The sequence below is a fragment of the Pseudophryne corroboree genome, chromosome 8, assembly GCF_028390025.1.
Source record: "Pseudophryne corroboree isolate aPseCor3 chromosome 8, aPseCor3.hap2, whole genome shotgun sequence".
Lineage (NCBI taxonomy): Eukaryota > Metazoa > Chordata > Amphibia > Anura > Myobatrachidae > Pseudophryne > Pseudophryne corroboree.
In genome coordinates, this window is record NC_086451.1 from 264261612 (window position 1) to 264284485 (window position 22874).

The window sequence follows — 22874 nt, forward strand, 5'->3', positions numbered from 1 at the left end:
CCTGGTTTGACGTCACAAACACACCCAGCGTTCGCTCAGACACTCCCCCGTTTCTCCAGCCACTCCTGCGTTTTTTCCGGAAACGGTAGCGTTTTCATCCACACGCCCATAAAACGCAGTGTTTCCGCCCAGTAACACCCATTTCCTGTCAATCACATTACGATCGCCGGAGCGATGAAAAAGCCGTGAGTAAAAATACTATCTTCATTGTTAAATTACTTGGCGCAGTCGCAGTGCGAATATTGCGCATGCGTACTAAGCGGATTTTCATTGCGATGCGATGAAAAATACCGACCGATCAACTCGGAATGAGGGCCAAAGATTTCACTATCTCACTCTTACTCAAAAAAGTCCGTATTTCGGAATATTCCGTATTTCGGAATATTTGGATATGGGATACTCAACCTTTAGTATATTTTTGGAGTGTGGGAGGAAACAGAGTACCCCCACGCACTTACGGGGAGAATATACAAACTCCACACAGCTAGGGCTGTGGTGGGAAGTGATCCCATGACCTTAGTGCTGCGAGGCAGTAATGCTGACCATTACACCATACGTGCTGCCCTAATGTCATTGTTAATGACATTACAAATGGACGATGAGGATACACTGGTATGGAGAGAGAGCTGGAATATTTTAATAATAAAAATAGTGTTTATTGACTGAATCAGATAAAGCTGGTTGAGGATAATGAGATTTGTTATGAAATTAGATTGTATAAAAAGCCACCATGTGTGAATTACATCTACCTGGCAAAGTGATTGGAGCCATCTGGCTGCAGATAAATGAGTGCATGAGAAATTTACATACATATATGTATTTATGCTGCCTCACCCTGATCCCTAATGTCTGCTAAATCTGATTAGGAGGAATTACATTGGTATTGGAGATTCATTTTTCCCATTACTTACCATGTTTGACAGCCAGGTATAGAGGATAAAGCATAAACTGTTCATTGTTTACGATTACATGAAATAGATTAAATGTGACATAAAATTGGATTTCAGTATACATAAATAATGTACTTAATACTAAATACAGATAGTAGTACTACATATAGGATTCTGAAAAAAGAGTATGTTCCTGTATACTGTATTTATTTCACACAAAAGCACTATAATACCATGTCTAAGGCCAACAAAGACTAATTGGCTAGTGTCAGCAAAAATAAATAAAAGCGCTACATTCTATTTAAAATTATTAATTAAACTGCAGTTATTGTATGAAATGTATCTTTCCATAAAAGGAGTCGCACTGGCAGTCAACACGGGCTGACCGCAATTAGAAGGACTAGGTCTGCCTGTTTAATTGGCACAGACAATAATTTGGCACTGCTTACAAACAGCAATGTATGTTATATTCTTATCTTAATAGGCTAATTCTAGTAAACGATTAAAACAAGATAAATTAACATGATATACAAAAACAATATAATGCACATTTAAATTATTTACAAAATCTTGGCAATTTTGTATGAAAGAATAAATATTATTTAGCCTTATTCAGTATTTGTATAAGAAATATACTCATTTCTAAACAGGCTTTTCTCATATTCAGCCACCAACTTTCAGGTGACAAGTTTCAGATTGCCCCACTGCAACCTACCTCATGCCATGTGTTTTTCATTTTTGAACTATGCTAATCTGCTACACTCACACCTGTGATAATCCAGTAGCACATTTGTGGGTCTGACTTAGTGGTGTTCTATTTTACACATAAAAAGTGCATTGCAACAAGACACTGACATCTTGTAGTTCATAGTATAAATACTCTACAGAGCATCGTATGAAGGCAGAATGCTATTCCATATCATGATCTTATGCATGTATTACATATACGTGTTTCTAAAAATGTGGTACAGCTGCTGGAGAATGATCCATTAATACATAGGTATTGGTCTGAGTGCTCAAACTAAGCTTTTTAGGTTGAAGCAATGTTTTTACTTGAGTGCACTCTGCTAAATCTCAGTTATTGCAGGACTGTAGCTGCATTGGAAGTCAAGAGTTGCATGATGACATGACTTTCTCTTGGTCTCTTTGATACTCCTCCTGTACCCTCTGGAATTTTTTGGCTTTGAGTTTCCATTTGTGGAAGCAGTAAGTCAGCAGAGATGTCACCACCAAGGTGAAGATGATAATTAGCACCACCACCAAAACAAGTGTGGAGGACAAGGCATTATCCAGAAGCTCCAGCTCCATGTCTTCTGTTACGTTCTGTCTTGTTAGTTCCTTAAGGTCATTGTCATATAACAGAGAAGAAGGAGTGTCCGCTGTGGCCCTCATTGGAACAAAAGTGAAAAAAACTGCAGATATCTGCAAGTGCAATCTTAGATTAAAATTCCACTGTTGGTAATTTTGCTGTCACGTTTTTAAAATCCATATTCACACATCTACTGTTTATTGCAGGCTCCAAAAGGGGATGATGAATACTGTTATTTAAATGCAACAGGAAAGTGGAATAGTGCAATAGTGTAACACGTGAGTACACAGTTGGCTGTGGTATACTACGACCAGTTCACCAGATGATTTATGTGTGATCTGCAGAAAGAATAATAAGCTTATCTTTCATGGCTGTGCAGGTCACAATAATTGTCATATATACTCAGTGTTTAAAATAGTGTATTCGTCTGTAAGAAAAGGATGCTAGAAGGTGACATTGTATATTTCCCCATACATTGTGTCACATTTATGCCTGTAGATGTGTTCTTTCTTTTTTTCTTTTATGCACATACATCCATGCAGCGGTGCCCAAGGAGGTGTGAATGTACGATGTTCATTTGAAAATCCATTTTTAGTTAGACCTATAAGAAAATTATACTATTAAATGTAATCCAGCAACACATAAGCATACAATTATAAATTATATACTTTAACTGGTGTTAAAAAGTACTGAACAAACTTATCCTCAACTTCTAGCTCTATTAAGTTGTCAATTAAAAAAAAAAATATATAGGTTGAAAAATAATCAGTAATAACAGTATGAGATGCAATGAAAAAAGGAATATGATTTGCTTAGAGTGTTCTTACAAAGCTAAGTGCCATCCTTGCCATGCCGTAACAATGGCGCTACTCTGCATGGATACTTATTTTAAATGTATATATCAGCTGTACAGATGTAAAGGCTTTTTTTATTATAGAATAGTTAAAATGTTGATCATTGCAAGTATTTAACACGTTAATCAATTTGTACATTTGGTTTGTGGTCTGAATTGGGAAATAGGCTACAATAAATGAGCTACAGAAAAACAGTTCCTTGCTTATACAAGCAAAACATGTAGAATTCACAATAGGAAAAAAATTAAATTTTCGCAATTATGGCATTCCCCAGTTATGACAGTTATACTCGCAACATTGTTGGAAAGTCCACACACCGTTCCTCACCACTTTCATAAAACATTTCCCCCTCATCCAGGCATAGATGTGCAGAAGATGTGGCCAAAATGGGAGCCTAATAATGCCAGATATTCCCTTCTGAGGTCCCAGCTCTGCTGTTCTGTGGCCTCCACTGAGAATGTGCCTGTATGGCAGCATAGGTGCTTTGAGCCAGATTGCTTTAAACAATTTTGAATGTCATGTCTTCATCTAATTCAGTTCCTCTCCTCCAATTGCTTTTTAGACCATTTACAGACTGGCTCCACCCTCTTTTGCGCTTGTCCATCCCCCCCTGCCGGCCATCTAAAAGCCAGGATCCCGCCATCTGTATAGTGACCGGCGGTCTCCCAACCACCGGTCAAACTAACCCAACCACCCAATGTCAGGTACCCTTATTAAGACTGTGTCAATAGAGTTATAGATGTCCTCAGATACAAATCAGAATATTCAAACATAAACCTGGAGTTATTAGATCTTCTTAACTAGTTTCACAGTGCTTCACATAGTTTCACATTGCTTGTTCAGGATAAAAGTTATAGGATATTACACTTAACATCTAATGCTGGGTAGAATTCGATAAGTAAGGTAAAGTAAGACAAAAACATTTACCTCCACTTCCTCATTCCTTCATTCCAGTGTCCACTAAAGTGTGGTCCAAGCAGACAATCCATACCCTGAGAAACTAACTTAACACTTCTAGGAATTGCAGTAACATCTTCCCAGAGCAGAGGAATCTCGTGCTCAGGCTGTAACTGCCTTAGGAGTACTTGCTAACATCAGGGATCTGGGCAGTGGAAGCAGTTACAGCTCATCCAAACTAACTACATTTTTGGTTTTGCATGGAGATAACCTTTAATGGTGGTGATTTGCATAGGCTGCAGCGGTGACCAGTATGGATCACCAGTATGGATCCAGTCAATCACTTATTGATAGTATTTGTGTCATGTGGAAAAGGGTTTTTCAAGTTGACATGATAATGTAATGCAAAGATGAATGTTGTGCTTTTGACATGGTTTCCTTAGAAACCCCATTGTCTATGCTCCAGTGTCCCCTAATGGATGAAGGAAAAATATTAGTTTCAACAGATTTACTTTGTGCTGTGATGTCCTTTATACAGTGTTAAGGCGCAGTTCAACTAGAAGCTATGGCCATAAAATGTTGGAGAAATAGTGCGAACACCAGCGCCAACAACATTGTCTATTTCTCCAAGTGCCCCAGTGAGGTCTGTAGGAGAATTGAAAAGAATTGAAATGCCCCTTTAGAATGCAAGAAAAGCATAAATAGGCTGCTAAGTGTCATTGTATGTTATTTGTTTGTGTCATGACCTCACTGTAAAGTGCAGGGTAATATGCCAATGCTTTATAAAGTATAATAATGTGTGCTGACCCTCTTTCTTTCTTTCTTTCTTTCTTTCTTTCTTTCTTTCTTTCTTTCTTTCTTTCTTTCTTTCTTTCTTTCTTTCTTTCTTTCTTTCTTTCTTTCTATAAGGCCCACCACATCTTTACTTCTGTACTGCAACACCAAGCACTAGCAATTCCCTGCTCTAGCGCAGATGTAATGTATGCAATCTAAGGTTCTTCATGTATGTATTATGTATTGTGGAACTAGAAGTCACATCATGCCAAGCCAACCAATCCTATAAGTCTCTAGTTCCATAATGGCTGGGTGAGACAGTGTGACAGCGATTGGTTGGTATACTGGTTAAAGTGTAAATGGATGTTTTCAGTGCTACATTAAATCATCCAGCTGTCACTTTTTCTATAGCCTCTATTTCAGCCAATAAATATATATTGCCTTATAACAATACAAATTGCAAAGTATATTTATTTGCGCATGATATAGTAAATATTTATATCACATTGACGTGGGTTGATCAGCTTTTCCCACACTTTCTGAAACAAGTAAAAATCACCTTCTAATATTAGTGAATTTTCTTTTATTGTTTATTTCCCTAGCAAAATTTAGTATAAACTTCACTAGATGATTTATTCTTAATAGCTTTATTTTTACAGTGCTGTAAAAGGGTTATTGCTTATGAATACTCGCTAGTAAGTGCTGGGTACTTTTATGTTCAAGTTTTGTCAAGCATAATATATTTATAATATACACAAACACATAAATGTCAGACAAATAACTGTATTTGGATTTTATGTACATGTAAAATATGCACAGTCATTAAAATGCATCAAATACGTCGAAGCCCTTCACAGATAAACATTGTGTACACAGATTACAGAACATAAATCATCATTACAAAAACTAAGATATTCACACTGGTAATTATTACCTACAACACTCCACTAACATACAAACATTGTATCTATAATTATTTCAGGGTGTATGAGTCCAGGGGACCCACCCTGCACCCATATAATGATACTCACCTCTTTGGGTGAGTCCTGCATTGGCGCTTCAGCGTCATGTTCCCGGAGACCTGCACGTCTGCCGTAGACTCTGACACAATGCCTGAGTCTACTACACCACAGAGTGGAGGAGGCCAGCACAATGCCTACACATGGGCCCTCTCCTCTCTTAAACCAACCCTGCAGACAGCTGCTATCATTCACTTTTTTGTGCTAGATGTGTTATGCCATGCAATATATTTTTCAATCAACAGAATATTTTTATGAATTTGTCCACAATTCTATGGTAAGGCAATATTATTATTTGGGTCTCCACTCTTTTTTCACTACTAGGGTAAATCTTGTCAGAATTATCCCTATTAAAAAAACAATTTTTGTCAATTTTTTACAACTGTACGTGTAAGAACCCTAGAAGTGGATTCATACAGGCATATGCTTTTGTGGAAGCTGCCAATCCCTTCAAAAGGGGTACAATATATTTTTATAAAGTTCACAGAAGTGCGCTTACCAACATTCATCTAGGGCAGTGGTTTCCAAGTGTGGTCCTCAAGGCACCCAACAGTCCAGGTTTTAGGGATATCCATTGCTTAGGTACAGGTGACTTAATCAGTATCTCAGTCACTTTGATTATATCATCTGTGCACAAGCAGGGATATCCCTAAAAACTAGAATGTTGGGGTGCCTTGAGGACAAAAGTAGGTCAGTCACAGAAAACACTCTTCTTTATGACAAACTTTCCATATTAATTAATAATAAACCCAATGCACTGGAATGAGAACGGATTATTTATTCACCGAACTGAAATTTATATTATTAAATATTTTTGTAATCATTTCAATTAACTTTAGCACTATCTTATATGTGGTAGTAATTGTTGTGAAATTGGAAAATGTTATAAGCAATGATTACATTTAAATACATTTAAAATTAAAGGTGACTATTCCATTTTATATTGAATATGACCAGCTCTGTGACTGTTACTATAACAGTGACCAAGAATAAAATTAGCGTTCATTGCTTTGCCATAACCTCACTTTTACTCTGACACCATTCCCATTATTTATTATCATTAATTAATATAGCGCCACATTTTTACCCAGCACTATACAGAGAATATTTGTCATTCACATTAGTTCCTGCCCCATTGGAGTTTATAGTGTAATTTCCCTAACACACAAGCAAGCACACTAGGGTTAATTACCCTTATATATGAACTGGGATCCCTGGGCCACAGATTAAGTAACTTCAAAATGTTTTCTACCTTTTTAATCAAATATATAATTATTAAGTTTAACAACCTTTTCAATAACAGTTTTTAGTAATACCAATTATCACATGAAGCCCTTGGGCAAACTTCCTGCAACTTACGTACTGTAGTCTACAAATGAATTTAACACCCCCTAAACTAACAAAATTTTTGAATTCCAAAATAATTGATGCTCTCAAAAGACTTTGTCTGGGGCTTTATCCAAACCTGATACGTCTCCACTAGCTGAGCAAAATAGCTGCAGCTACAGTACTGCATGTGCGCTGTTTTTCTTGATCTTGTGTGAGTTCTATTATCTTTGTGTCTTTAAAGAGCAACCTCCTGCTGTGTTTTCTAAAGCCTCATGTTGTAAGATACAAAAGGTCATTTTCAGTGTTACAGTATATTCAAATAAAGTTGTACAGTATTTCCAGCTAACGATATATGTTCTCCTAAGTATAATACATGAAAAGTGACAAATGGAGGATTTCAAATGTAAAAGATATAGCGCTTGATCCAGATATAGACGCTGTGCAAAAATATGCTAATGCTGCAGGAAGCGTCTGAAGGAAAAAGACGCCTCCTGCCAGCATCTCAGACCCGAGTGCGGCGTCCGAAGACTCAGCATCAGATCAGCATAGCAATCGTTTTTCGCGATGTTTGCAGTCTTGTAGTAAATCTTGCTGTTTGGGGCTGAACAAAGCATGTGGGCTGTGGTGTCTTTTAAACCACACATACACCACACAATAAATCCCCTCACCTTGAACAGAACTTTACCACACAGCTATCTTACATGATTTATCGTGGACTAATATTGCTATGATATTCTTTATCATTAATAGTGTTAAATCTTTCTAAGAGTTTCAGCCTTGGTAAATCCGTTGGAGATAAGAATTGAGTTCAGAAAAATGTATTAAAAAAATAAACAATTTTTGGGCGGGATTCAATTCTTTTTACCCCTTTCCACACCCGTTCTGTTTCTGCCCTCAGGGACATTGTATCATTATTTCAGCTCGCTACCCCCGGAGTGGCGAGGCATCCAACCCTTTACACAGCTAAACCAGATTACTATGGGTGCAATATGCACGATAACGGAGATAATTTTAGAAAGGAAATTGGGCGTGATATATCATTTGAATCTCACCCTTTGAATCTTGTAAAATTATATTTTTGAGCAACAATTTCTATAAAGTTTCAGAAATACCAAGCTTACTATAAAAATTACTTTTATATTAAGGTGGAGATTCAATTAGCCCCAAAAATGGGATTTGAACATGATTTTTGCTCTGTTATTTTCAGGTAATCGAAATAGAGCCTCCCTCCCAAACAATCTCTCGTTTTTGGGCAAACACACATAGGATCCAGGACAAGTTCCCAGACATATGTGTTTTTGCGGCCACAATCGCATAAACAGGGCACTTATACTGAGGAGCGAAGTTCATGGATGGCAAAGTAATATGGTGGGGCAATGCTTTCATCAGGGGAGACATTATACTGAGGAGCAGAGTTTCATGGATTAGGAAGTAATACTAAGGGGCAATGCTCTCATTGGGGGAGAAAGTATACTGAGGAGCGGAGTTTGATAGATGGTAAAGTAATACAATGGGGCAATGCTCTCATCAGGGGAGACATTATACTGAGGAGCAGAGTTTCATGGATGGTGAAGTAATACTAAAGGGGAATGCTATCATCAGGGAAGACATTATATTGAGAAGCAGCATACAATGGATGAGGGGTGTAATTGAGAAGCAATGCTCTCATCAGAGGAGTGCAGTCACTATGGGCACCTCAAAAGATGGCAATAGTTTTGACACTGCCTGCACCCAATAACATCTCAGAGCCAGCATAATAAGGTTTCATTGCACATACACAGTCTTCCTTGCATTATCAATAGAGCGTAAAGTGGTCTGTAAAAGGACAGAATGCATCACAATACAAACTCCCCCCTACATTTTGCTATGTTGCCTAGCAATGTAATGTTCTGCTACTGGGAGAAATTGCATTGCGGGGCAGTGCTTTAATTAGTGGAAAAGCTATTTGGTGGGTAGTGCGCTCAAGAATGGAAACATCATTTAGATGAGACTACTTTAACAAGTCAGCATAGCAATCGTTTTTCGCGATGTTTGCAGCCTTGGCCATGTGACTAAGCCTAAGCTTACTTAGAATGACTGCCTCCTGCCCACTTGCAAGGCCAGTAAATCTACATCGGAAGATGCACTGGGCTTGCCACTCCCAGAAAATGGGGCAGACACCCCCCCATGTGTTCTGGAATGAAAGCCGTGACCATGCGTTCGCCATCTAAACAGTAGAGTGGCTGGGGGCAGCTTGGGAAGTGCCCGGCACACTGCCAGCGTAATGAGCAATGATTGTGTGATGTGCAGCTTGCCTCCAATGTGGTGCCCAACACGGGTATGACAGTTGGACAGTCCCCTTTTTTTGTGCGTGTTCTGGGGTATCATGCACAAAGTCCCCCTCCCAAATGTTGGTAAGTATGTAACTGACATCAGCCTATGCTGGCTATTTGTGTAACTTATTTGAGTAACAAAATCAGCTAAGTCAAAGAACATGTAAACAGTCAGAACAACATAACCCAGGGAACCGTTACAATGATGGAAACATACAGTTAAAGAGCCGCATGTCAAGGCAAAACAAAATAACGGTACAAAACCAATATTCCCAGACGTGGTCATCTGTAGCAACAAAGTATGGACTATCATGTTAAACAGCATACTGTATCCGAAACTGACATTCTTCCCACCACTCCCAAGTAGAGACTGACCTAGACAGCAACCTTGACAGGAAGGACACAGAGAAGCTGTATGTCTTAAACACACATGGATCTGGGTTTTGGGAGTTTTCCTATGTGGTTGCACTGTGTCAAATCTGCTATACTTGACCACAAACTGGAACTATTCTCTGACTCCACCTGCAATCTCTAATCTCAGGGCTCAACTGAAGACTAATATCCTATCCTCCACCCTGGGAGTCTGGAGTCTCTGTTAAGACCCTTGGTTAATTGTCTAGGCCAGTGGTTCCCAAACTTTTTTAAGTCACGGTGCCCTAGAGTGTCAGAATTTTATTCACGACACCCCTAGACCAATAGATTCTTATTGACAAATTCAGAAAAAAATAATAATTAAGTGAATTGTGTTTATATGTCATCCTTAGGTTCAGATAAGTGGTAAGAGACAGGATTAATTTCTGTTTGTCCACATAATTTATGATGCATGCATTTTGCCTAATCCGCATGTGTTTTACGGATTTTTAAACCGCAACACATGGTAATAACTTTGTGGCTTCAGCATCCAAGCCATCAGATAGTAAATCTTGCTGTTTGGAGCTGAACAAAGCATGTGGGCTGTGGTGTCTAATAAACCATACATACACCACACAATAAATCCCTTCACCTTGAACAGAACGTTACCACACAGCTATCTTACATGATTTATCATGGACTAAAATTGCTATGATATTCTTTATCATTAATAGTGTTAAATGTTTCTAAGAGTTTCAGCCTTAAAACAATGGGAAACCCATTGGAGATAAAATTTGAGTTCAGAAAAAATTTATTAAAAAAATAAACACTTTTTTTAAATTATATATATATATATTTTTTTTTTAAATTCTTTATTTTTGTATGGTTAAACAGAGTGGCTAAACAATACAATAAGAAAAAGGACAAGCGGTCAGGAAAACCAACGTCTAGCAAAAACCATATTTTTAGAATAAAGAACAAGAACAATCAAAAATGAAACATTGGCTACAAAGTATCAAAGGTGGGGGAGGAGGGGGAGAAGGAGGGGGGGAGGGGAGAACCACGGTGTAATCAAAGCACAGTACGTATTTCGAAAACAGATTAAGAAAGAAGGGCAAAGGAGAGAAGAAAAAAAAGAAAAGATGGAGAAGTGGTAGCCGATGCCCATGGGCCTGCAGGTGGAGCTAAGAATAAGAGGGGGGAGGCGGCGATCTACGTTCAGCAACGAGCCAAGGGGCCCAGACCTGCTCAAAAACGTGACCCCGATCATGGAGATATGTAATCCTCTCCATTGATGCAATATGCCAGATGTTGGCTTTAAGGGACAGGAGAGAGGGGGGAGAGGGATTTTTCTAATTGAGAGCAATCAGCGATTTCGCCGCAGTTAGAATGTGTGTAGTCAGTTTTTGGGAGAATTTATCAAGCATCGGGGAGGGTAACACCGTAAAAAGATCCAGGGATCTTTCAGCACGGGAGATTCCAGAAGGGAATTCAGGAGGGAATGGACTAGATTCCAGAAGGAAACAATGATTGGGCAGATCCACCATATATGAAGCATAGTGCCTCTACATCCGCAGTTCCTCCAGCAGTTAGGGGAGGAAGATGGAAAGAGTTTATTGAGTTTATCAGGGGTATAGTACCAACGGTAGTAAATCTTGTAAGCCGTCTCTTTGAAAGCAGTAGCAATAGAGCACTTAGATATCCCCAGTCTCATGTCATCCCTGTCCTAGCTCTCCGGGGGAGACCCAAGATCACGCTCCCAAGCGAGTTCTTGGGACCAGGAAGAGGGAAGGGAAGAATCTAATAGGAGGGAGTAAAGTTGGGAAATTAAGCCTTTGGAGAGGTGGGAGTTTTTAAATAAACTTTCAAAGTGGCTAAGGTCACGGAGCAAAGCAGAGGAGGGCAAGGAACCTAAAAAGTGACGAATTTGTAGGAATTGAAAGGGATTAAGTGTGTGCGAAGGGGTCCTCTGTTGGAGATCAGATAGGGACAACCATTGACCCCTTTAAATTATATTTTTGAGCAACAATTTCTATAAAGTTTCAGAAATACCAAATTGACCAAACTTAATATAAAAAATACTTTTTATATTAAGGGGGAATTTCAATTAGACCCAAAAACGGGCTTTGAACTTGATTTTTGCTCTATGTTATTTTCAGGCAATCGAAATGGAGCCTTTGTTTTCCCCCAATCAATCTCCCATTTTCGGGCAAACACATATAGGATCCAGGACAAGTTCCCAGACCTATGTGTTTTTGCAGCCACAATCGCGTAAACAGGGCACTTATACTGAGGAGTGGAGTTCATGGATGGCAAAGTAATACAATGGGGCAATGCTTTCATCAGGGGAGACATTATAACGAGGAGAGTTTCATGGATTAGGAAGTAATACTAAGGGACAATGCTCTCACCATGGGAGACATTATACTGAGGAGCGGAGTTTGATTGATGGTGAAGTAATACAGTGGGGCAATGCTCTCATCAGGGGAGACATTATACTGAGGAGCAGAGTTTCATGGATGGGGAAGTAATATTACGGGGCATGCTTTAATCCGGAGAGACATAATACCGAGGAGCAGAATTTCATGGATTGAGGAGTAATACTAAAGGGGAATGCTCTCATCAGGGGAGACATTATACTGAGGAGCAGAGTTTCATGGATGGGGAAGTAATACTAAAGGGGAATGCTCTCATCAGGGAAGACATATTGAGAAGCAGCATATAATGGATGAGGGGTGTAATTGAGGAGCAATGCTCTCATCAGAGGAGTGCAGTCACTATGGGCACCCCAAAAGATGGCAATGGCAATAGTTTTGACACTGCCTGCACCCAATAACATCTCAGAGCCAGCAAAATAAGGTTTCATTGCACATACACAGTCTTCCTTGCATTATCAGTAGAGCATAAAGAGGTCTGTAAAGGACAGAATGCATCACAATCCAAACTCCCCCCTACATTTTGCTATGTTGCCTAGCAATGTAATGTTCTGCTACTGGGAGAAATTGCATTGCGGGGCAGTGCTTTAATTAGTGGAAAAGCTATTTGGTGGGTACTGCGCTCAAGAATGAAAACATCATTTACATGAGACTACTGTAACAAGTGGCTAAGACTTAAGCACCACACTATTCTTATGTTTGTACATAAGAATATGAAAGGCAGGATACAGTACCTTTTTGTGATTAAGTAGCTAAACCACACCAGAAATTAAATTAATAATTATCTATGGGTTCTACTTACTGCTTTTCGATAAGTGTAAATCTGCACTACCACCATTTGGTAGGGCACGGTTTGCCTTTCCTCAAGCACAGCCCCAGGGACTACTACATGCTGTAGTATTTACAGTGGCTTGGATGGTTCTATAATACCAGAAATGGCAAATTAATTTTGTGAACAACCTTTCAATGGTAGTGAAGGGGGAAGGGAGGGGTTAAGATGAGAACCAATTACAATCAGCTGATTGTGACTTATAATTGGGTGTGTACTACACAGGTTTTCAGCCAGGTATGTACTGTACAAGGAACAGAGAAGTCTTTGGACAAACATCTGCATAGAGCCCCTGTGACCCCGGCTAGAAAGACGCCACCTTAGTTTTTATAGGTGGATGTGCAATCTTTAAGATCTGGATGTTATCAGTCTCATGACTCCCTTGGAGAGGAGTAGCACAAGGAGGACACTAAGGCTATTAAAGAAGACACACAGGAAATTGGCACACACATTGCTGATGTGAAGATCATTTAGATTCATTACTGAAAGACTATTATGAGAGGGATAAAGAAATCATGTTTTTACAAGACAGATTGGAAGAATTTAGAATTATAATTAAACCTGTTTAATGAGGATGAGGAATAAACCTTAATGAGGATGAGGAAAACCACTCCAGATCCTTATGTCCATCCATGAGACATATCAATTAAGGGAGAGATGTGATTACAAGGTTCCATCACTTTCTCACAAAGGGCATGGCAAAGACTAAAGTGCTTTTAACTTTAAATATTGCAATTTAGTTTTGTTTTGCTAATGCTACTGCTAGTTCCTATTATGTCTATCCATATCTCCTATATATTTGCCTTAGTCTGTGACTCTGTGCCCGTAACGCTGGGCGGAGTCACAGGCACAGATCTGGGCGGCTGGACAGTCCCCTCCCTCTGGGACCGCTGCCCGTCTCCCCCCAGCCACCCCCGCACTATGCCCGCCCCGCTCCTCCTGCTCCGCTCCGTGCTGCTCCGGCCTCTGGGCAGTAGAGCGGCCGCGTCCGGCGCTCGTCAGCTCAGGAAGGGGGCTCGCTGGGCCGGGTCCCGCCTCTCCATCCTGCTTCAGCGGCTCTGGGACTGGCTGACATCCGAGGAGTTCCGGCAATCTGTGCTGAGCTGCGTGCTGTGCGTGATGCGCCTGGCCCGAAAGGTGGGTGCTCTGATCCGGGACACTGCTGGGGATTTGGGAGACAGGAATCCACCCCACCCAACAACGGCACACGGCCCGCGGCATCCCGCACCCTCCCACCCGCGGCATCCACCCAACCCGCGGCACTCCCGCCCCCTTCCCCACCCGCGGCACGCACCTCTCCCCCACCCGCAACACGCACCCCTCCCCACCCGCGGCATGCACCCCTCCCCCACCCGCGGAACGCACCCCTCCCCCCACCCGCGACACGCACCCCTCCCCCACCCGCGGCACGCACCCCTCCCCCACCCAAAACACGCACCCCTCCCCCACCCGCGTCACGCACCCCACCCAACCATGGCACACGGCCCGCGGCATCCCGCACCCTCCCACCCGCGGCATCCACCCAACCCGCGGCACCCCCGCCCCCTCCCCCACCCGCGGCACGCACCCCACCCCCACCCGCGACACGCACCCCTCCCCCACCCGCGGCACCCCTCCCCACCCGCGGCACACACCCCTCCCCCACCCGCTGCACACACCCCTCCCCCACCCGCGGAACGCACCCCTCCCCCACCCGCGACACGCACCCCTCCCATACCCGCGGCACGCACTCCTCCCCCACCCGCGGCACGCACTCCTCCCCCACCCGCGACACGCACCCCTCCCCCACCCGCGGCACGCACCCATCCCCAACCCGCAACACGCACCCCTCCCCCACCCACGTCACGCACCCCTCCCCCACCCGTGGCACCCCTCCCCCCACCCGCGCCATTCCCGCCCCCTCCCCCACCCCCCGCACACACTCCTCCCCCACCCGTGGCACTCCCACCCCCTCCCCCACCCGCGGCATTCCCGCCCCCTCCCCCACCCGCAGCACCCCTCCCCCACCCGCAGCACACACCCCTCCCCCACCCGCTGCACTCCCGCCCCCTCCCCCACCCGTAACACCCACACCCTGCAAAACCCCATGCCCCTCCCCCACCCGCACCACCCCCACCCCTATACCAACCTCTCCCCCCGCTACACCCTCCACCCCACCCACCCCTCCCCCACCCGCAGCACTCCCCCACCCCACACCTACCTCTACCTACCCCCCCCCTGCACCCTCCACCCCACCCACAGCATCCACCACATCCGCACCCCCCGCCCCTCCCCCACCCACAGCACCCACCTCATTCGCCCCCCACCCGCGGCACACACCCCTCCCCCACCCACGGCATGCACCCCTCCCCCACCCGCGGAACGCACCCCTCCCCCACCCGCGACACGCACCCCTCCCCCACCCGCGGCACGCACCCCTCCCCCACCCAAAACACGCACCCCTCCCCCACCCGCGGCACGCACCCCTCCCCCACCCAAAACACGCACCCCTCCCCCACCCGCGTCACGCACCCCACCCAACCATGGCACACGGCCCGCGGCATCCCGCACCCTCCCACCCGCGGCATCCACCCAACCCGCGGCACCCCCGCCCCCTCCCCCACCCGCGGCACGCACCCCACCCCCACCCGCGACACGCACCCCTCCCCCACCCGCGGCACCCCTCCCCACCCGCGGCACACACCCCTCCCCCACCCGCTGCACACACCCCTCCCCCACCCGCGGAACGCACCCCTCCCCCACCCGCGACACGCACCCCTCCCATACCCGCGGCACGCACTCCTCCCCCACCCGCGGCACGCACTCCTCCCCCACCCGCGACACGCACCCCTCCCCCACCCGCGGCACGCACCCATCCGCAACACGCACCCCTCCCCCACCCACGTCACGCACCCCTCCCCCACCCGTGGCACCCCTCCCCCCACCCGCGCCATTCCCGCCCCCTCCCCCACCCCCCGCACACACTCCTCCCCCACCCGTGGCACTCCCACCCCCTCCCCCACCCGCGGCATTCCCGCCCCCTCCCCCACCCGCAGCACCCCTCCCCCACCCGCAGCACACACCCCTCCCCCACCCGCTGCACTCCCGCCCCCTCCCCCACCCGTAACACCCACACCCTGCAAAACCCCATGCCCCTCCCCCACCCGCACCACCCCCACCCCTATACCAACCTCTCCCCCCGCTACACCCTCCACCCCACCCACCCCTCCCCCACCCGCAGCACTCCCCCACCCCACACCTACCTCTACCTACCCCCCCCCTGCACCCTCCACCCCACCCACAGCATCCACCACATCCGCACCCCCCGCCCCTCCCCCACCCACAGCACCCACCTCATTCGCCCCCCACCCGCGGCACACACCCCTCCCCCACCCACGGCACTCCCGCCGCCTCCCGTAACACCCACAACCAGCAAAAGCCACCGGCCCAACCCCAAAAACCCCGCACCACCCCCATACCCACCTCTCCCCCCTGCAACCCACCACCCTCCCCGCGGCATCCACCACATACGCCCCCCACCCGTGCCACACGCCCCTCCCTCACCTAAACACCCACAGCATCCTTCACATCCGCCCCCCTCCCGCGGCACACGTCCCTCCCCCACCCCCGGCACTCCTGCCCCTTCCCCCACCCATAGCACCCACACCCTCACCTCCACCACCCGCAGCACTCCCTTCCCCAACCGCAACACCCCTTCCCCACCCGTGGCACCCACAGCACCCACCGGTATTTTGTTTTGTAACACCTTGCCTCTCTTTATCCTCTCCCTACCACCCTGCCTCTCCCTATCCTTTACCCATCGCACAGCGTTTCTGTACATTCCCCCCCCCCCCTTCCCCCCTACGCCTCTCTCTTTTCTGTATGCCCTCTATATTGCCCGGCATTTCTGCATCTGTTCTCTACCGGCCTGCGTATGTTCAAAGGAGTGCAGGGGTTAACGGGCGTAGCCACAAACGACGGTGTGAAGAGCGCCCGTAGGGCGCGATGAATCGCCTAGTAATACAATATATACTGTATATGGGTTGAATAGCTCATGCAAAAGGTAAATTACATTTCAGTGAATTCAGTCTGCTTTAAAGGTGGAATGGAGGTGTCATTCTTAAACATAAATCACTCTGGTGACTTGTAAGATGGCATGTGGAGCTGTCTATTTATTCCTATAGTATTTTGATTGAAGCTATGGATATTGATTTACCACTAATGTGAATACCACAGACATATGACACGTGAGGCAATGAGCAGAGAAATTTTCAATATTCAGCATAAATCCCCCACACCTCCCACCCCTCCTCCTTGTCAGACTAAGTGATCAAGATGCACCAAGAGTTTGCAATAGGCAGCATTGATTTATAGGAGAAACATCAGGAAAAATGACTGTTTCAGATTCATGTTAAAATGGTACGATGTTATAAGAAAGGCATTGGAAACCCCTGCAGCACAGAGGGCAAAGATTCTCCATGTGCCTGACACACATTACATTCCTGGCACTGTGGGGGTAATTCAGACTGCATCGCTGCAGCGGCAGCAATCACAGTCTGAATTACCTTGTGGAGTGCGCACGCCCAGCGGCCGCACTGCGCACGTGCACCCCGGGAGCCCAGTGAGATGCTAACAGGGGCGGGAGGGGGTGTGCCAATGGCATTAGAATGCTGTTGGCGGGGCACGGGTGGACAACAAAGGTGTGTCTGGACCGATGGGGCGGGCCACGTGGGTGCGTGATGTCACACGCAGCCGCTCCGACCCGGAGCGCGGCGGGTAGCTACCTGCCAGGGCGTCGGAGCTGCGTAGGTAGGAGGCTACTCGCCAAGTACAAAAGCATTACCTTACCTAACAGCGGCTGAGTCAGAGGTGGTAGCAGTGTGGATCGGTGCTGCGTCTTAGATCGCAACTGATCTGAGTGTGTATGCTAATGCCTCAGGTTGTGTCATTTGTAAAAAGACGCCCGCTTCTGGCTTCTCAGATCCACTGCCTGCGTCCGAAGACGCAGCATCAGATCTACAGTGTAAACATTGGCTGGCCAATCAGACATTAGGCTGCTCAGGATGTCCGGCAAAACTAAACTGCCAGGGCCAGGGGAAGTACATCCGAGGACACAGCCATTGGCTTTGGCATGGACAGAAAATGGGGTCGGCATGCCCCATTTTTATTTACAAAGCTCCCCTGTCACTACCCATAAAAAGCCAGCAACATGTCAATTGTGCTACGGCTTACGGGCAGGGCCGGATTAAGGGCCACATGGGCCTGGAGCTGAAAATTTTGAAGGGCCTTTACTGAGATGGAGAGGTGTTGTGACCAGTGCTGAATGGGTGTGGCCCGAGTCACATGTGGGTGTACACCCTGTACAATATGTGCCCCAATGTCTCATAAATACATATATAAAAATTGGATCATTTTGTGAGAAAACTACAAAACCTATTTTAACACTTATGATTTATGATTGTTTGGGTAGGTACCATCATCCTACATCCTGCATGATGGACCTATTTTTATGTGTAGGCCTGGAGCTGGAGCTCCATCCGCCCCATTGTTAATCTGGCCCTGCTTACGAGGCGCTGTGACTGACGTTGTTGCTGTATGGAGACATGCGCACTGCATCTACGACACATGCTCCATCCTCCAACCATCGGGAAACTGGTGAAAATCTAAACAGCGTCCACCTCTGAAAGTGCTTCAAGATGTCCCGTGTTCTACCTCAGCTTTAGGCATAACACTCCAAATCAATGTATAGTATAATATAACACATATAACTGTAGACACCATTAATTCTGTAGATATAACTAAAGCAAACATCTACACAGCATGTTATTCAAATATGCTTATTTATCGCACTTGTCGCACCCAGAGAGGTAAGGTCTGGGGGTAATATTCAGAGTTGATCGCAGCAGCAAATCTGTTAGCAGTTGAGCAAAACCATGTGCAGTGCGGGGGGGGGGGGGGGGGGGGGGGGGGGCAAGATATAACATTTGCAGAGAGAGTTAGATGTGGGTGGGTAATATTGTTTCTGTGCAGGGTAAATACTGTCTGCTTTATTTTTACACTGCAATTTAGATTTCAGTTTGAACGCACCCCACCCAAATCTAACTCTCCTCTCTGCACATGTTATATCTGCCCCCCCCCCCCCGCCCCTCCCCGCAGTGCACATGGTTTTGCCCAACTGCTAACAAATTTTCTGCTGCGATCAGGTACGAATTGGGCCCTAAGGGGTCTATTTACTAAGCCTTGGATGGAGATAAAGTCGCTGGAGATAAAGGCCCTCATTCCGAGTCTTTCGCTCGGTAATTTTCATCGCATCGCAGTGAAATTCCGCTTAGTACGCATGCGCAATAATCGCACTGCGACTTGCGCCAAGTAATTTTACCATGAAGATAGTATTTTTACTCACGGCTTTTTCTTCGCTCCGGCGATCGTAGTGTGATTGACAGGAAATGGGTGTTACTGGGCGGAAACACGGCGTTTTAGGGGCGTGTGGATAAAAACGCTACCGTTTCCGGAAAAAACGCAGGAGTGGCCGGAGAAACGGGGGAGTGTCTGGGCGAACGCTGGGTGTGTTTATGACGTCAAACCAGGAACGACAAGCACTGAACTGATCGCACAGGCAGAGTAAGTCTGAAGCTACTCTGAAACTGCTAAGTAGTTTGTAATCGCAATTTCTCTATCGTCCTAGTGGATGCTGGGGTTCCTGAAAGGACCATGGGGAATAGCGGCTCCGCAGGAGACAGGGCACAAAAGTAAAGCTTTCCGATCAGGTGGTGTGCACTGGCTCCTCCCCCTATGACCCTCCTCCAAGCCAGTTAGATTTTGTGCCCGGCCGAGAAGGGTGCAATCTAGGTGGCTCTCCTAAAGAGCTGCTTAGAAAAGTTTAGCTTAGGTTTTTTATTTTACAGTGAGTCCTGCTGGCAACAGGATCACTGCAACGAGGGACTTAGGGGAGAAGAAGTGAACTCACCTGCGTGCAGGATGGATTGGCTTCTTGGCTACTGGACATCAGCTCCAGAGGGACGATCACAGGTACAGCCTGGATGGTCACCGGAGCCTTGCCGCCGGCCCCCTTGCAGATGCTGAAGTAAGAAGAGGTCCAGAATCGGCGGCAGAAGACTCCTCAGTCTTCTAAAGGTAGCGCACAGCACTGCAGCTGTGCGCCATTTTCCTCTCAGCACACTTTACACGGCAGTCACTGAGGGTGCAGGGCGCTGGGAGGGGGGCGCCCTGGGAGGCAAATGAATACCTATTTTGGCTAAAAATACCTCACATATAGCCTCCGGAGGCTATATGGAGATATTTAACCCCTGCCAGAATCCGTTAAGAGCGGGAGACGAGGCCGCCGAAAAAGGGGCGGGGCCTATCTCCTCAGCACACAGCGCCATTTTCCCTCACAGAAAGGCTGGAGGGAAGGCTCCCAGGCTCTCCCCTGCACTGCACTACAGAAACAGGGTTAAAACAGAGAGGGGGGGCACTAAATTGGCGTTAGAAATATATAAAAAAGATGCTATAAGGGAAAACACTTATATAAGGTTGTCCCTATATAATTATAGCGTTTTTGGTGTGTGCTGGTAAACTCTCCCTCTGTCTCTCCAAAGGGCTAGTGGGTCCTGTCCTCTATCAGAGCATTCCCTGTGTGTGTGCTGTGTGTCGGTACGTGTGTGTCGACATGTATGAGGACGATGTTGGTGAGGAGGCGGAGCAATTGCCTGTAATGGTGATGTCACTCTCTAGGGAGTCGACACCGGAATGGATGGCTTATTTAGGAAATTACGTGATAATGTCAACACGCTGCAAGGTCGGTTGACGACATGAGACGGCCGACAAACAATTAACAATTAGTACCGGTCCAGACGTCTCAAAAACACCGTCAGGGGTTTTAAAACGCCCGTTTACTTTAGTCGGTCGACACAGACACAGACAGGGACACTGAATCCAGTGTCGACGGTGAATAAACAAACGTATTCCTTATTAGGGCCACACGTTAAAGGCAATGAAGGAGGTGTTACATATTTCTGATACTACAAGTACCACAAAAGAGGGTATTATGTGGGATGTGAAAAAACTACCGTAGTTTTTCCTGAATCAGATAAATTAAATAAAGTGTGTGATGATGCGTGGGTTCCCCCCGATAGAAAATTATGGGCGGTATACCCTTTCCCGCCAGAAGTTAGGGCGCGTTGGGAAACACCCCTTAGGGTGGATAAGGCGCTCACACGCTTATCAAAACAAGTGGCGGTACCGTCTATAGATAGGGCCGTCCTCAAGGACCAGCTGACAGGAGGCTGGAAAATATCATAAAAAGTATATACACACATACTGGTGTTATACTGCGACCAGCGATCGCCTCAGCCTGGATGTGCAGAGCTGGGGTGGCTTGGTCGGATTCCCTGACTAAAAATATTGATACCCTTGACAGGGACAGTATTTTATTGACTATAGAGCATTTAAAGGATGCATTTCTATATATGCGAGATGCACAGAGGGATATTTGCACTCTGGCATCAAGAGTAAATGCGATGTCCATATCTGCCAGAAGATGTTATGGACACGACAGTGGTCAGGTGATGCAGATTCCAAACGGCACAAAGGTGTATTGCCGTATAAAGGAAGAGGAGTTATTTGGGGTCGGTCCATCGGACCTGGTGGCCACGGCAACTGCTGGAAAATCCGCCGTTTTTACCCTAAGTCACATCTCTGCAGAAAAAGACACCGTCTTTTCAGCCTCAGTCCTTTCGTCCCTATAAGATCATATCTGCCCAGGGATAGAGGAAAGGGAAGAAGACTGCAGCAGGCAGCCCATTCCCAGGAACAGAAGCGTTCCACCGCTTCTGACAAGTTCTCAGCATGGCGCTGAGACCGTACAGGACCCCTGGATCCTACAAGTAGTATCCCAGGGGTACAGATTGGAATGTCGAGACGTTTCCCCTTCGCAGGCTCCTGAAGTCTGCTTTACCAAGGTCTCCCTCCGACAAGGAGGCAGTATGGGAAAAAATTCACAAGCTGTATTCCCAGCAGGTGATAATTAAATTACCCCTCCTACTACAAGAAAAGGGGTATTATTCCACACTATATTGTGGTACTGAAGCCAGAAGGCTAGGTGAGACTTATTCTAAAAAATTTTTTGAACACTTACAAAGGTTCAAATCAAGATGGAGTCACTCAGAGCAGTGATAACGAACCAGGAAGAAGGGGACTATATAGTGTCCCGGGACATCAGGGATGCTTACCTCTATGTCCCAAATTTGCCCTTCTCACTAAGGGTACCTCAGGTTCGTGGTGCAGAACTGTCACTATCAGTTTCAGACGCTGCCGTTTGGATTGTCCACGGCACCCCGGGTCTTTACCAAGGTAATGGCCGAAATGATGATTCTTCTTCGAAGAAAAGGCGTCTTAATTATCCCTTACTTGGACGATCTCCTGATAAGGGCATAGTCCAGGGAACAGTTGGAGGTCGGAGTAGCACTATCTCGGATACTGCTACAACAGCACGGGTGGATTCTAAATATTCCAAAATCGCAGCTGATCCCGACGACACGTCTGCTGTGCCTAGGGATGATTCTGGACACAGTCCAGAAAAAGGTGTTTCTCCCGGAAGAGAAAGCCAGGGAGTTATCCGAGCTAGTCAGGAACCTCCTAAAAACAGTGCATCATTGCACAAGGGTCCTGGTAAAAATGGTGGCTTCCTACGAAGCAATTCCATTCGGCAGATTTCACGCAAGAACTTTTCAGTGGGATCTGCTGGACAAATGGTCCGGATCGCATCTTCAGATGCATCAGCGGATAACCCTATATCCAAGGACAAGGGTGTCTCTCCTGTGGTGGTTATAGAGTGCTCATCTTCTAGAGGGCCGCAGATTCGGCATTCAGGATTGGATGCTGGTGACCACGGAGCC

General features: G+C 46.1%; 1 long non-coding RNA gene across 1 annotated transcript in view; it reads right to left on the bottom strand.

Annotated features, from left to right (window-relative positions):
- Window positions 1-634: 634 nt before the first annotated feature.
- LOC134948933 (uncharacterized) overlaps window positions 635-22874 on the bottom strand; it is a 59416-nt gene continuing 37176 nt past the window's right edge. Inside the window, exon 2 of the long non-coding RNA XR_010183063.1 lies at window positions 635-2800. This is a non-coding gene — a long non-coding RNA (uncharacterized LOC134948933). The remainder of the gene's footprint in view (window positions 2801-22874) is intronic.